Below are 5,000 nucleotides of genomic sequence, written 5' to 3' on the forward strand. Positions count from 1 at the left end.
AGAGAGCTGGGGACTGTCAGTGATAATATATATGATAGAGAGAGAGCTGGGGACTGTCAGTGATAATGTATATGATAGAGAGAGAGCTGGGGACTGTCAGTGATAATATGATAGAGAGAGAACTAGGGACTGTGAGTGATAATATATATGATAGAGAGAGAGCTGGGGACTGTCAGTGATAATATATATGATAGAGAGAGAGCTGGGGACTGTCAGTGATAATATATATGATAGAGAGAGAGCTGGGGACTGTCAGTGATATGTATATGATAGAGAGAGAGCTGGGGACTGTCAGTGATAATATGATAGAGAGAGAGCTGGGGACTGTCAGTGATAATGTATATGATAGAGAGAGAGAGCTGGGGACTGACAGTGATAACGTATATGATAGAGAGAGAGCTGGGGACTGTCAGTGATAATATGATAGAGAGAGAGCTGGGGACTGTCAGTGATAATATGATAGAGAGAGAGCTGGGGACTGTCAGTGATAATGTATATGATAGAGAGAGAGCTGGGGACTGACAGTGATAACGTATATGATAGAGAGAGAGCTGGGGACTGTCAGTGATAATTTGATAGAGAGAGAGCTGGGGACTGTCAGTGATAATGTATATGATAGAGAGAGAGCTGGGGACTGTCAGTGATAATATATATGATAGAGAGAGAGATGGGGACTGTCAGTGATAATATATATGATAGAGAGAGAGCTGGGGACTGTCAGTGATAATATATATGATAGAGAGAGAGCTGGGGACTGTCAGTGATAATATGATAGAGAGAGAGCTGGGGACTGTCAGTGATAATATGATAGAGAGAGAGCTGGGGACTGTCAGTGATAATGTATATGATAGAGAGAGAGCTGGGGACTGTCAGTGATAATATATATGATAGAGAGAGTGCTGGGGACTGACAGTGATAATATATATGATAGAAATAGAGCTGGGGACTGTCAGTGATAATGTACAGTGCCTTGCAAAAGTATTCGGCCCCCTTGAACTTTGCGACCTTTTGCCACATTTCAGGCTTCAAACATAAAGATATAAAACTGTATTTTTTGTGAAGAATCAACAACAAGTGGGACACAATCATGAAGTGGAACGACATTTATTGGATATTTCAAACTTTTTTAACAAATCAAAAACTGAAAAATTGGGCGTGCAAAATTATTCAGCCCCCTTAAATTAATACTTTGTAGCGCCACCTTTTGCTGCGATTACAGCTGTAAGTCGCTTGGGGTATGTCTCTATCAGTTTTGCACATCGAGAGACTGAAATTCTTTCCAATTCCTCCTTGCAAAACAGCTCGAGCTCAGTGAGGTTGGATGGAGAGCATTTGTGAACAGCAGTTTTCAGTTCTTTCCACAGATTCTCGATTGGATTCAGGTCTGGACTTTGACTTTGCCATTCTAACACCTGGATATGTTTATTTTTGAACCATTCCATTGTAGATTTGGCTTTATGTTTTGGATCATTGTTTTGTTGGAAGACAAATCTCCGTCCCAGTCTCAGGTCTTTTGCAGACTCCATCAGGTTTTCTTCCAGAATGGTCCTGTATTTGGCTCCATCCATCTTCCCATCAATTTCAACCATCTTCGCTGTCCCTGCTGAAGAAAAGCAGGCCCAAACCATGATGCTGCCACCACCATGTTTGACAGTGGGGATGGTGTGTTCAGCTGTGTTGCTTTTACGCCAAACATAACGTTTTGCATTGTTGCCAAAAAGTTCAATTTTGGTTTCATCTGACCAGAGCACCTTCTTCCACATGTTTGGTGTGTCTCCCAGGTGGCTTGTGGCAAACTTTAAACAACACTTTTTATGGATATCTTTAAGAAATGGCTTTCTTCTTGCCACTCTTCCATAAAGGCCAGATTTGTGCAATATACGACTGATTGTTGTCCTATGGACAGAGTCTCCCACCTCAGCTGTAGGTCTCCGCAGTTCATCCAGAGTGATCATGGGCCTCTTGGCTGCATCTCTGATCAGTCTTCTCCTTGTATGAGCTGAAAGTTTAGAGGGACGGCCAGGTCTTGGTAGATTTGCAGTGGTCTGATACTCCTTCCATTTCAATATTATCGCTTGCACAGTGCTCCTTGGGATGTTTAAAGCTTGGGAAATCTCTTTGTATCCAAATCATGCTTTAAACTTCTTCACAACAGTATCTCGGACCTGCCTGGTGTGTTCCTTGTTCTTCATGATGCTCTCTGCGCTTTCAACGGACCTCTGAGACTATCACAGTGCAGGTGAATTTATACGGAGACTTGATTACACACAGGTGGATTGTATTTATCATCATTAGTCATTTAGGTCAACATTGGATCATTCAGAGATCCTCACTGAACTTCTGGAGAGAGTTTGCTACACTGAAAGTAAAGGGGCTGAATAATTTTGCACGCCCATTTTTTCAGTTTTTGATTTGTTAAATTTTTTTGAAATATCCAATAAATGTCGTTCCACTTCATGATTGTGTCCCACTTGTTGTTGATTCTTCACAAAAAAATACAGTTTTATATCTTTATGTTTGAAGCCTGAAATGTGGCAAAAGGTCGCAAAGTTCAAGGGGGCCGAATACTTTCGCAAGGCACTGTATATGATAGAGAGAGAGCTGGGGACTGTCAGTGATAATATATATGATAGAGAGAGAGCTGGGGACTGTCAGTGATAATATATATGATAGAGAGACAGCTGGGGACTGTCAGTGATAATATATATGATAGAGAGAGAGCTAGTGTAACGGATGTGAAACGGCTAGCTTAGTTAGCAGTGTGCGCTAAATAGCGTTTCAATCGGTGACGTCACTTGCTCTGAGACCTTGAAGTAGTAGTTCCCCTTGCCGCGGCTTTTGTGGAGCGATGGGTAACGATGCTTCGTGGGTGACTGTTGTTGATGTGTGCAGAGGGTCCCTAGTTCGCGCCCTTGTATGGGCGAGGGGACGGTCTAAACTTATACTGTTACATTGGTGCCGTGACCCGGATCACTGGTTGCTGCGGAAAAAGGAGGAAGGTCAAAAGGGGGGTGAGTGTAACGGATGTGAAACGGCTAGCTTAGTTAGCAGTGTGCGCTAAATAGCGTTTCAATCGGTGACGTCACTTGCTCTGAGACCTTGAAGTAGTAGTTCCCCTTGCTCTGCAAGGGCCGCGGCTTTTGTGGAGCGATGGGTAACGATGCTTCGTGGGTGACTGTTGTTGATGTGTGCAGAGGGTCCCTAGTTCGCGCCCTGGTATGGGCGAGGGGACGGTCTAAACTTATACTGTTACACTGGGGACTGTCAGTGATAATATATATGATAGAGAGAGAGCTGGGGACTGCCAGTGATAATATATATGATAGAGAGACAGCTGGGGACTGACAGTGATAATATATATGATAGAGAGAGAGCTGGGGACTGTCAGTGATAATATGATAGAGAGAGAAATAGGAACTGTCAGTGATAATATATATGATATAGAGAAAGCTGGGGACTGTCAGTGATAATATATATGATAGAGAGAGAGCTGGGGACTGTCAGTGATAATGTATATGATAGAGAGAGAGCTGGGGACTGCCAGTGATAATATATATGATAGAGAGAGAGCTGGGGACTGTCAGTGATAATATATGATAGAGAGAGAGCTGGGGACTGTCAGTGATAATATGATAGAGAGAGAACTAGGAACTGTCAGTGATAATGTATATGATATAGAGAAAGCTGGGGACTGTCAGTGATAATATATATGATAGAGAGAGAGCTGGGGACTGTCAGTGATAATGTATATGATAGAGAGAGAGCTGGGGACTGCCAGTGATAATATATATGATAGAGAGAGAGCTGGGGACTGTCAGTGATAATATATATGATAGAGAGAGAGCTGGGGACTGTCAGTGATAATATGATAGAGAGAGAACTAGGAACTGTCAGTGATAATGTATATGATATAGAGAAAGCTGGGGACTGTCAGTGATAATATATATGATAGAGAGAGAGCTGGGGACTGTCAGTGACAATATACAGTGGGGCAAAATAGTATTTAGTCAGCCACCAATTGTGCAAGTTCTCCTGCTTAAAAAGATGAGAGGCCTGTGATTTTCATCATAGGTACACTTCAACTATGACAGACAAAATGAGAGAAAAAAATCCAGAAAATCACATTGTAGGATTTTTAATGAATTTATTTGCAAATTATGGTGGAAAATAAGTATTGGTTCCAGGCTGACCTCTGACCCCTAGTCTACTGCTAGCTGGTTTGATTCATCAGGGTGACCCCTAGTTTACCACTGGGTAGGTTAGTCCATCAGGCTGACCCCTAGTCTAGTACTGGGTAGTTTGGTTGATCAGGCTGACCCCTGACTCCTAGTCTACTTCTGGGTAGTTTAGTTCATCAGGCTGACCCCTGACCCCTAGTCTAGTACTGGGTAGTTTGGTTGATCAGGCTGACCCCTGACTCCTAGTCTACTTCTGGGTAGTTTCGTTCATCAGGCTGACACCTGACCCCTAGTCTAGTACTGGGTAGTTTGGTTAATCAGGCTGACCCCTAGTCTACTACTGGGTAGTTTAATTCATCAGAATGACCCCTGACCCCTAGACTATTCCTGGGTAGTTTGGTTCATCAGGCTGACCCCTGACCCCTAGTCTACTACTGGGTAGTTTGGTTCATCAGGCTGACCCCTGACCCCTACTCTACTACTGGGTAGTTTGGTTCATCAGGCTGAACCCTGACTCCATGTCTACTACTGGGTAGTTTGGTTCATCAGGCTGAACCCTGACCCCTAGTCTACTGCTGGGTTGTTTGGTTCATCAGGCTGACCCCTAGTCTACTACTGGGTAGTTTGGTTCATCAGGCTGACCCCTAGTCTACTACTGGGTAGTTTGGTTCATCAGGCTGACCCCTAGTCTACTACTGGGTAGTTTGGTTCATCAGGCTGACCCCTAGTCTACTACTGGGTAGTTTGGTTCATCAGGCTGACCCCTAGTCTAGTACTGGGTAGTTTGGTTCATCAGGCTGACCCCTAGTCTACTACTGGGTA

The sequence above is a fragment of the Oncorhynchus clarkii genome, chromosome 26, assembly GCF_045791955.1.
Source record: "Oncorhynchus clarkii lewisi isolate Uvic-CL-2024 chromosome 26, UVic_Ocla_1.0, whole genome shotgun sequence".
In the NCBI taxonomy this organism is placed as follows: Eukaryota; Metazoa; Chordata; class Actinopteri; order Salmoniformes; family Salmonidae; genus Oncorhynchus; species Oncorhynchus clarkii.